Genomic DNA, 12,877 nt, shown 5'->3' with positions numbered 1-12,877 from the left:
CCCCTGTAGGTAACTCGCCTTGTGACTATCCCGGTCACCACAGCATCACATCATCTTTTAGACCCTCTGCTCTTGCTAATACAACAGTCATCAGTTAGGCCTCTGTCAGGATGCCAGCGATACAATTGATTCGGTAGACATTTCCATCAGTGCATTAACACAGCTTATTATCGCCTTCGTATGGCATCTTCCAACCACCACCATCTACCATAATTTATAACTATCAACCCTGCAACTTTCTTTTCTGTATAGCCTCCAGAACCAACGTAAGGTATTATTTCAGAGGATGAATGTAAATGAAGTGCAGTCTTGCACAGTATCAAGTCGACCATTCTTGAGTTGTGTGGTTAATTGAAACCTAACCACCATAAGAATATAGGTAACCACGATCTAGTATTCAAGTCCGTGTAGACGTAACTGCCTTTACTCGGATTTCAACCTTAGAACTCCCAATTTCTATTAAGAAATAATTTATTTGTAAATAATTTATTATTTATTAAGCCAGGATAATTTGTCAGGAAAATATTACTGAAAAAAAATTGCTTTCTTTCACTATCAAATACTTTAAATTGCCTATTACATTTTTTTTGTACCGTAATCAATATTGTAAAACTAAAAGAATAAATTAAAAATATGACAAAAAGTTATCAAAATCAGTCCGATGGCTTTACTTGTTGGAAATATTACAAGCGCGCATGCATACGTATACGCACACTATAAGGACTTTCTGTAAACCACCCAGTGTGATTCTGGAATAACATAAAGTTACTTTATTATTTTTTTATGGATTGAACATTTTTTTAATGTCTTATTTCTTGTGTTTATCTTTGGAAATATATTTTTCATGATTAAATATTTCTGAAGTATACTGGTTCTATAGGGAGACAATAGAATTTTACTCCTCTCAGCAGAAGATAGATTTTTTACATAAATTAAATTTCGGTTTTTAATTTATATTTTTCTTGAAAATTTGTTATAAAATGTAAATAAAATATTTCCTACTAGGTAAAATGCAATATAGCCTGTGTAATGCATATCATTAAAGTGTTACTTTACATTATGAGTCCAGGTCTTCTTTATGATTATAAGATATGTAAAGCACCTAAGATACTATAGGCATCAGCCTGAATTACTTCGTAGGAGATAAGTAATGTTTAATATATGATTAACTCTTGTTAGGAATAGAATGAAGATGACAGTTGTAGAGCTGTATTATTATTATTATTATTACTGTTCTTTCAGTTATTAGTTGATTTCGAACAATGTTATTATTTCTAACATTTACTTACGCGACGTACACTAAGTTAATATAATTTATTTATATTCTTTCTGTTTTGACGGTTTTGTTATATATATATTTTTTTTTTTAATTATTAAAAATTATTGATTTACATAATTTTTATTTATATTTTTTAGTAAATCATACATTAATGCGTTTGAATCAACTTGATAGTTTACTCAGTTATTGCGTATTGATTATTAAAAATCTTTTATTTTATCGGCCATTTTGAGGTGAACCCGAAGGCCAATCGCAGGTATTCGTATATTTTTGTAATCCTCTAACGATACTTGATCCGAAACCAAAATCAAAATCCGAGACAAAACGTGTTTACATACATATTGAATTCAATATCAAACTTCCTTGAAAATGATTGAATTGAGAAGAAATTCTTTTTTATTGATATCGGTTAAAAATATAAGCCTTAGTAAAATGTAGATTTTTACGGAGTATTAACAGAGATCATTAATTAATTATAACTTAAGTAATTAATAAATTCGAAATTAAATCTTAAACAATAAAGGAAAGTAGATTAATTTTAGTCACCCAAAACTTGGTTGGATGTAGTCGAAGATCATTAATTAAAATTGTAGATACATTTAGTGTTGCTGATAGTAAATTTATGTTGACATAAAAGATTAATCAAAATAATTAATTATTTTGTTAACTTGCTAACACAAAAATCTATTATATAGAAATTTAACTTGAAATTTTAAGGTTTCTTCTTAAATATAATAATACAAACACCTTCTAGAAGTTAAGCCAGATTGATTAAAAACCGAATTAATTATCTTAGATAAAAATAACTTTTAATAATAATAATAATGAAACTTTATGTTTAAATTTATTGAAATCAAGAAATCAATTTGTTGTGTAAGTTAAGAATCTATTTTACTGTATTTACGAGAGTAATATATGATATATTATTCTGTAATCGTCTAAGTCGAATTAAAAAAAAGTAATTTAAAAAATCATAAAAGTTAATATAAATATAAATAAAAAAAAAGCTGATAACAAAGTTGTAATACTTTCCTGGAATAGGTTATTTATTCTTGCGTAGTGGAAATATACTGATTACCATGCTTTCCTTCTTGCAGCATAGTTCTACAGCACTAATGTCAGGAAAGTGGCATTAACCAGAAAAGTGGAAAAATTAAAAATATTATAAATTATCTGATTTTTTATCAGTCACAATAATATGCACCAGAAACTTAATTTGTTGAATAAATCTCATATCAAATATAGAATATATTAAATTTCTTACCCAAAATGGGAGGAGTAAAATCAATTAATTCCAAAACCTTGGTTTTGTATTCGAATGTAGAATTATGTGAACGGTAGCAAGTAAATATTTGAAGTTTCATGATTATTTCAATATTAATAAAATTAACAAGTAAATTTTTTTTACGTAAAATTTATTTCGGATATTATTTAAGTAGTCAATTTTACTGCTAATTGAAAAAAAAAAATAATTCAAAGTTTCATAATTATTTCAATATTGGTTTTTGTTATGGTTTTCGTTATGTTTTTGTTATTTTTATCGATTCGTTTTGGCTTTCGTCATCGGTTTTAATTATTGGTATTCGTGATGGTTTTCGTTATTGTTATCGGTTTTTGTTATCATTTTAAAATCTTAGCCAAATATTTCTAAAATTTTTAATTGTAAGAAATAAAAAGAAACTTTTAATTTTATAATTAACAACCATAATGCAGAAAAATCCGTCTTTCTGAATTTGGATGAAATTCAAAACTTAATTAAAGAATTTAAGAGTAATAAAGCTTCTGGGAAAAGTGCAATTATAACAGAAATGTGGAATAAGACCAACCAACACAAATGCAAAAAAATCCCTAGTCTAAATTTCTAGCGAAATATGGAATAACGAAAAAATTTCCGAATATTGGAAGACTGCACTTCGACTGCTGCACCCGATGATCTAGCCGACCATGTTACAGAATTATCGGTTCCGAGGATTATCGAACATGATCTCATGCGTTTCTTAAGGTATTTTAACGTTTCTATGTATCGACTATATAATTTACAGTCGACTCACCTTTCAGGTTGTCAGTTACGTACACGTGTTTGGAATCCCAGAACACTGTCAACCAAATTTTTTACAGATTGTAGTGTTTAATTTTTTAAATTGTAGCGAACCATAGTGCCAGCATTCCATTCTCTGTAGTTTTTCTTCTGAATCATATTGATAATCGAGATTCGTCTCCCGTCATAATATTGAAAAAAAGTCATTTTCCTCGTCACGATAACCTTTTTAACTCGTTATGGAGTCATCATTTGACTCCATAACATTGACGACTGACAAAAAATGAAATACGGTGAGACGGTATGTTTTGAAATGTTAATAGTAAGTAAATGAAACTACAGCATAGCAATGGTACATTTTCCCCCGTTTCTTAACAGTGTGCATTACATTTCAGACGCCTTCGTACAACAACAAAATATAACATCTTTATAGATTAAATGGCTAGATCAACTGATATTATTTACTCAAATAATCACAATATTTAATTTAATCTATGGTGCAAATTATTAGTCATAATATATTATTGTCAATGGTATTAGTGTTTGGATCATTAATTCCAACATTAACTGTTAATAATTTGTTATTGGATGTAAGTCTGAAGGTAATACGAAATAAAAAAGCTACTACGGGGCGTTTTATCTTGTTTTATTACTACCGCGATGTTTCCGTCTTTGCAACTTTGAATTCTTATAAATTGGAAACGAAGAAATTGATCGAAAAATGGTGTTCGCCAAAGTGAAAAATAAAAATGTAAAATCATTACAGTTTTTCAATTGTTAAAAAATTATGGTGCAAATATTCGTTTCATCTATTAGTATTATTAAGATAAAGAAATAAATAACTAACCCTCTAAATAGACCCATTAAATTTTCAACATAAAAAGTCTAGGGAGAGAGGCTATACAGCAATGTCATCCTCAGTATCTCGAGATTTCGCCTAATTAAGGTCATATTTTTCTTAGAAACATTTGTTAACAATTAAAAAATAACAATATTTGTAAAAAACGTTTTGGAAAATCGCATCCTTACCCCAAAAATTGCTGTAGTGGTCGTCTGTTACGTTGTGAAGTCATATGTGAGCGGTGGTATTATATAAATGAATAATATTTAAAATATAATAAAGTAATTCGGTCTGTCTGGGTCTCGAACTCGATCGCCCGGTAGAGTTGGTACCTGGTGCGTTAAGCCTCCCGGCTACACCAGTCTGGCGACCGTACAATTTGTTCTATTTAAGTTGTGAAATTACATTAGTTTAGTTAATGGCGGCCGTATCCGCTAGTATAAATATACCCGCGAGAATTAAATACGGTATGCGCGCGCGCTTTAGTTAGAATCATTGATTTAAGCAAACGAAAAAATATTATATTTAAATAAAATGATAAATTTCTTAAATAAGTTATGTGTGTAAGCCGTGCATCAGAAACAACCCACAGTTGTAGGACTTTCAACAGCCGTCAACTACAACTGACCTACAAGACCTGTGTTTTCAGCATTTCTTTTTTTTGGGAATTATTTTTTCAAATGAAGAACTTCCTGTAGCAACATCTGTCAATGTATAAATTTAAAAATAGTAGAAAAAAATAAAATGTAATGAAAAAAAATTAAATATTAAATTGGAGGATTTCCCCCTAATATAAAAACAAAATAAAATAAATTAATTATCACTTTCAAATAAAAATAATATATGTATTGTAAATCATGTTTATTACAATCTAACCTACATTTGTTTAATTGTTAATATGTAAATGTTTTTAATATAAAAATGACAAACATGAGATTATTTTATTTCTATTCAAAATTTTAAGTCTAGCGTAATCATGGAGAGTAGGGGCATTTAATCTCTGAAAATACCATTTCCTTACATCTTGGTTACATACATATATTTTTTTGGGGGGGCTTTATGGCATACATTTTTTTACAGTAGATTTTTAATAAGTACAGTAATACTACAGAATTAATAATTATCATGTTATATTATACAAATTAGGATTGTGGATAATACCTATAATTGAAAAGATTCATTAAATAAAATTTATGATTAATAAAAACTAGTAACCATCTATGTACATGTATATTACATAATAAATCTGATAATGATAAAGGTCCTTGAGTCATTAATCAACTGACAACAATTATTGTTAACTCTGTCATATAACAGAAATGAACAAATAACTAAACGCTGGAGCAGGGTGGTGAAAAACAAAGTCTTAGTAAATTTTTTTGATCTTTTTTTGTCATTAATTTTGCGAAAATATTTGACAGCTGCTTAATACCTGCAAAAAATTTCCATTCTAAAAAATCATAATAGTATTAAAATGTTGTCAACATTCAAACTTTTTATAGATCTCATGCAAAATTAATAGATTTTGCATTTGGTTTTACGCAGGCTTTTAGTATTTAAAGGATTTACTGCATTTTCTCGGATGCAATTTTAAATCAATTTTTATCGACATCACTAGGTTAAAAAACCAATTATTATTTTCAAGTTTTATTACTGAAAAAGAAATTTTAATCTAAAGTATAAATAAAAAAAATGTGTCGTTTTCTTTTCAAAAGTATTACATGTTTTTTTTTTTAGCTTTTTTTCTGTTAATTTCCTTTTCAAAAAGTTTAGCTTCTTTTAAAGTAGTAATTTAATTTTATTAGATACCTTGAAAGTTTTGTAACTTTTTTTATTGATTTTATTCTGCCTATACGTGATTTATTAGATTCAATAGCCAGTCACAAGTTTTCTAAATTTATGCTAAAAAGTTTATTTTAGGTCTAAATGAAATATATGTACTTCCTTGCTGTAGAAAAAAATTATGGTTTATTTCATTGTATCATATTGTAATTATGATTTCTTTATTGTTATTATTATTGTTGGTATTTTCTTTTATAAATGGTGAATAAATATTAATTAACAAATATTTATTTAATTTAACAAAAGGAAGTAATAAAGAACCGTTTACAAAAAATAAAAATCTAAATCTAGATATGTATGTCTACTTAATAATCACCAACAAACACAGGGAACATTTCTCATGATTTTTTGTTTATTTATCATAAAAACAAATTAAAATAAATTAATAAAAATAAATATTAAAATATATATAATCCCCGCGTGGCTTCGCCCGCGCTATATTGTTACTTGAATTTCCCGTCGCGGTATGGGGTTGTTTAACCGGTCAGAGCTCTGTCCCCTTCGACCCCTCTGTGTTCATCAAACTTATCCTTTTGTGAATAAAAATGATAAATAAAAATGTTTAAATAAATACATATAATGATAATGAAACGTATCAAGGACGTATCCGGAAAAAGTATGCTACACTTTGACCTTTGGTCTTTTAATGTTGATTGTTTTCTAGCCTTAATTCTTCATAGTGAAGCAAGGACGATGAGGAAGATGGAGGGAGACCGGATTGAGGCTCTTAATTTATATTATGGAGAAGGATGAAGAATATAAGATGGACGGATAAAATGAATAATAAGGAAGTAGTGAACAGGATTAAAGAAGAAAGACCAAAATTCGAGAAGTACACAAAAAAAGGAACTGATTAGAATATGTGCATTGGAAGAAGAAAAGAAGCTAGGAGAAGAAGTATAAAGGTAATATATTATTATGTGAAAGTTAGAAATGACAAAGGGATGAACAAGAAAACTCGTGGCAGGGATGGGTGGCGACAACGGTGGCGTAAGATACCTGCCGCCAGGCAGATGATGAACTCTTTATTAAATAAGTAAGTTTCAATGATCCTTTTTTTATTTTGTAGAGGAAGTTGTTTCTGTCATCTACAAAATGATTCTGTCATAAATATTATTCTATTTTGGTGGAAGATATTTTAAACAAAAATTGTCAATAGATAATTTGAAGATTTTTTCCCGGTTAACATACCTCAGTTTAAGATTGTAATAGCGTAATTCAAAAATATAAATTAGAATCTAGTAAAAAAAAATTGTGCTTTACACAGGGCCGTAACTTATGTTTAGTAGTAGTACTTTTAATTTTTTCTCAGTATTCTTTTCTTTTCCTTTCTTGCAAACGTTTTTTTCAAAAGGAATAGATTTTTATGTCAGTCGGGACATAAATATTTTTTAAATTAAATCTTAGCTAAAGAAAAATGTAATCGACATAAAAAACCGTTCTAAAAATTAGACAAATTATTATATTTATGTTTTTAGTTATCTTTTATATTCTTTCTCATTTCTTAGTTACCTTTGTTGGTCGTAAAAAGTTATACTTAGTTGTAATAAAAAACTTATAATCAATTTTTACAGTTTTTTTAGCCTCCTTACCACTGTTAAGTATTACTTCAGAGGATGAAATGAAATGAAAATTTGTAGTGCGTGAAAATGCCATGCTTGATCGGTATTCGAACCTGGGATCACCCGAGAAAAAGCTCTTGCGTCACGGAGACTGGCAATTACAACAGTTTAGTAATCTGGCAATGAATTGTAAAATTAGAAATTTACTGAAAGATTGAAAAAAAATTTAATACCTTTCTTTTTGAAGGTTTAATTATTTTTAAATCGATTATTTTGTTTTAAATGAAATGCAGAATGATAAACCGTTTAATATAATTTTTTTATAAAATTAATGGTTTTAAAACAAAAAAAAAACTTAGTAATAAACTTTATGTTTTGATAAATCGTTTAATTTTTCCAATTTTCCATTAAATCTTTAGATAATGTGAAAATATTTTACTCCTATATTTTTCTGTAGATGTTTAATTTCGGGCAGATTAAATAATAAATTGAAAATCAATAGGACAGCTACCCATTACTTTTACTGCATAATAACAAATAATAGGCTAAACAAAAAAAAAACAAGTTGGTAAATAATTAATAAATCCATTAAAACTGCAGTGTTTAGGTCTATGTAATATTGATAAAATTTTAATTTAGAAAAATATAATATTCAGATATACACCTATACATAACAGATTGTGTATTTTAACAACATACTACGGGAATTACAATTTGCTTTTAATATCCCAGTCTCTTTCTCTTTTCCCAGTCAGTTTTCTCGTGGGATGAATATGTGATAAGCGTTGATTTAAAAATTAAATTTAAATTACGTGGATCGTTGAATTAAATATCGATATTAAAATTTTGATTTTTTTTCTAACATGATTTTTATTTTGTTTCGTTTTACATACATGTAGTTTTATATTTTTACTTTCCTGGCAGCATAGCTCTAGAGCAGTGATTCACAACCTTTATAGCTCCACGACCTTCAAAAAGGAAAAAAAATACTGAATATTTCGCGACCCCCCCCCCCCTCACCACCGGCAACACCAACTCAATGAAACCTAGTTAAACTATTTCGCTACGTTGATAGTGACGTGTATGAACATGCATGTATGAAGTGTACAAACATGAGCAATTTACAGGTTCCAACCTGGTGTGTACGTGCTTATTGTAATCAAGAAGTTCGTTAGAACTTCGCCGGTAAGAGTCCGTAGAACCGGACGGTACGCCGAAGTTAACGAACTATGTTTACAGTTCTGATGTACCTAAGGGGAAAAAATAAAAAAATAATCATGAAAACATTACATTTCAGTTCAATTAAATCTGTAATAAAGAATACTTTCAAAACATACCTCGGGATACTCCTTTGGGATAGTTCCTTCGAAACCCCATTTCTTCCATCCCCTGAGCAAATGGTTGGTGATATCAAAAACCTTTACTTTGATACATTTTAGACCCTTATCCAAAGAATAGTATGAACTTTAAACAAATTCTATATTTTACTTAATAAGAAAGTTATAGCAATATTTTGTTTTTTCTAAAAAGCCCCTCCCCCAATTTCCACCTCCGTGGTTCGATTTTGCCCATCAATGAACGCGATCGAGATTTTTGGTTTTTATAAGTGATTTGCCCAAAATTACGGCAGTTATCGTTTCCACAAGAAAGTGAAACATACATATATATATATATATAAACTTTTGAACTGACGGTGGTTTTGGGGTCTGGGGAATGCGAAACGCGAAGATATATCGAAATTTTCCGGAAGTCGAATCGTGTTACCCATTACAATAAGTAGCTTTCTTGTGAACTCTACCTAAAACTGTAGACATTTCTTCATACCTCTATGTATGAAGTATAAAATTAAAAAAAAAAAATTGAAAAATATTTAACCAGCAGGGAGATAGAGCAAAAGAACAGAAAAACATATATTTCCATTTAAAAGGGTGGGAGTTGAATTTAATTCAACCCCAATTTCTGGGATTTTAATTAAATCATATTTACTAATTAATTTTTCCTAGAAGAAATAAATTATAATAAATGGTTAGTATTGATGTCATTCTACGTCATAATTCTATATCAACCGTATTAGTCACTCCTCCAAATTATTCCATTGAGCTATTTATAAATATGGTTCATTTAGACATTCATATTTCATTATTAATTATTCATTATTAACATTGACTCACAACGAGTCAATGGGTTTAGTCTGTAATCGTTTTAATAATTTTCATTTTTTACTAGTGAAAATTACAAAAATAAGAAAACTGGTTCAGGAATAATTTTTTATGCATAAGAACAAGTCAAAATTATCTGTGTAACAAAACTCTTGTAGATCAGTGAAATAATAAAAATAATAGTAATAATAAAAAAGAAAGCTCTTATATTACGTTGGATGCAGTATGAAGTAGCAGAATTATCTCATCTTTTATACTGGAGATACTCTTATGTATCTTAAATATTTAATCCTTTACTTTCATGAACTATTACCCTTTTACGTAGAGTAGTATTGAATAATCCACAAAGCAATGCGGAGTTGCATCATACAATTTTTATGATGTGTAATTTTCATAGAATTTTCAATTATTACAATGGTTAACCCATTTGCTTCTACGTATATCAATTCGATTCCCGACTACTTTTATTTATCATTACATTTATCTCATATTGTTTCTTAAAATACTCCTACAAAACTATTTATACGATATTATAATAGAAATAAAAAAAATTACGAATTATTTGAGTAAATTGTTATAAAATTAATAAGTTGCATTTTTCTTTAGTAATAAGCGATACTAGCCAGTCAGGGCTCGCTTCGCTGTCCCTTCCCGTCTAGCCATACTGAATCCCCAAATATGTTCATTATCTTTATACTCGTGAGAATAATTCTGATACGTAAATAACAATTAAAACTTGTTCAATTTATAGAAAGTATCAGTGAATTGTAACTTCTTTAGAGCAACAATTTGATCAACGCAGGACTCGAAACTTTCTATACTTTGGAGTTCTAAACAGTCTGTCTTCATCTTAGAAATAGTAATTATAGCTTCGTACGTGTCAATAAGTATTTTGCACGGTTCTTAGCGTTACTCGCAGATATCACGAGGTGGTGATCGTACTTTATTTCTTAATTTTTTTCTTATTAACGTTTTATTTTGTGTTCTTCGTGTAACAGTTTGTTCACAACATAATCTAAATATTGTATACAAGTCCATTGACTTGTATACAATATTTTATATATATATATATATATATATATATATATATATTGTTCCTACAGAAGACTAGATCAAGCCATATATAGCTGACCATTCGAGAAGCATTGACTCCCCAAGTGGAGACCAGCCACTTGAAATGTCTGCCCTAGTAACTTATTTACTATCCACCAACGAAAAAACAATTTTAGGTGAAAACTGGAAGCGTTTGAATGTGAAGGGCAAGTCTAAAGAACTGTACGCCGTACACAGTTGAACTTTTAAAATTAATTTTATCGATAACCAAATGTTACATCGAAAAAGATAATGGAAACCTTTTTTGTAGAAAATTTAATTTCAAATACTGCAAGCGGTCTTTGAATTCGATTTCATCAACGATTTGGCCAAGATAAAAATGAAAATCGGCAACGAACCGGTTGTTACGGTAACCCATTAAAACGGTCACCATTTTGAAACGGTGAAACATCTCGCAATGACAATAGTTTTATGTACTTTCCAGGTATAAAAATTATTTTCAAGCACGATTTCAGCTTATTAGTAGTTTATACGTGAAAGTAACAGACTGATAGAAATCACTAGATTTGTAAATATTTATTATACTAGATAATATAAAATAAAAACACTGTTGCTGTAAGTGCGTCAGAAGGACGAATTTCCGGTTTTAGTTAACCTTGTAAACGCACTCGATCACAACTCTTGATATGACCAACCCTTATGGCAAGGGATGACCAAAATGTTGCTGGAATTGTAAGAAGATGGGACTTGCTTATCTTATGCTAAACATGTGAAATAAAAACCATTGGTAACACTATTGATACATCTAACACTACTGATACATCGGATAAAAATTGGTAACTGAGCAGGTTGTGTTGCGCGTTTATACTTCATATTTCTTTGTCACCAACTATCATACTTCTAGTTACGTTTTATTAACACAAAATAAATGCTATATTAAGATAACTTATTAGAATCTTATTATTAAGATTATTAGAGACTTATTCAATTTGTGAATCTCAAATTTCACAAATTTAATAAGCCTGTAATAAAAACATACCACAGAATTCTCTACATATCTGTTCTCTTGCTAACAGGGAATAACTTAGCTAACAGGGACTTAATTCCAAAACGCCTTTCTTGGTGAAGTAAGGACCCAGGCAAGCTTCTAGTCATCCGGATTGATGTTTTATCTATAAATCTATTACACCATTAGACCCCTCAGCCATCCTCCGCAGGGCTAAGAAGATCTAAGGAATTTAGCCACTATGTTCCATCTCCTTTCGATTTTCCAATTGCAGATCAAAACCATAATTGATCCTCGCAAGCTCTCGTGGACTATTAAATGTATCTGTTAAACAGATCTTGTACATCTGTTTACAACATAAATGAATTAGCTTTTGACTTTTAAATCAATCAACTTGAAATTTTCTTTGATAATTATTAATTGAACGTGAAGTTATCAGATGGTAACACTTTTTAACCATTATTAGAGGATTGTTTGGTATGAACTAAAATAACCTTTAGAAGAACGAATTTTATAATTTTCTTTTGACCTACTGATATGAAACTTTTATTAAATTTTTTTTAAAAGAAGCGTTTTTTTAAACAATGTTTTAAAAGAAATGTTTTTTAAACAGCGTGAAATTATTTTAATTTTTATATAGGGGTTTGGAATAAATAAAAGGAAACTACCTTCTCAGTTTTATTGATAAAATAAAAATGAAATACAAAGTATTGTCGTCTAACATATCTTTAACTAAGACGGTTACAGACCATCTTAATATAGTGTTTATGTTGTGGTGCTCAGTCACCAATTTTTATCCGATGTATGAGTAGTGTTAGAAAAAGTGTGCAAAACCTTTACTCCCACCATCTACAGGTAACATTGCCTCTATTATACCTAATATCTTAATGGGAAAATCTCAGATTCCCTGATCAAGATGCTACATCCACTTAAAATCTCAGTTATAAAAAGGATAGAACATTTATTTCAATTTATTTATTTAAGCAATTGTTTATTTAATTTATTTTGAAAAAAACAGTCCCAGCTCATTAATAGAAACTTTTTTTTTTTTAATAATGATAAAAAATTTATACAAAAAGTGTACTAACTTGTACCTT

This window comes from Lycorma delicatula, chromosome 9, assembly GCF_047948215.1.
Source record: "Lycorma delicatula isolate Av1 chromosome 9, ASM4794821v1, whole genome shotgun sequence".
Lineage (NCBI taxonomy): Eukaryota > Metazoa > Arthropoda > Insecta > Hemiptera > Fulgoridae > Lycorma > Lycorma delicatula.
Note: the sequence above shows the minus strand (reverse complement) of the source record.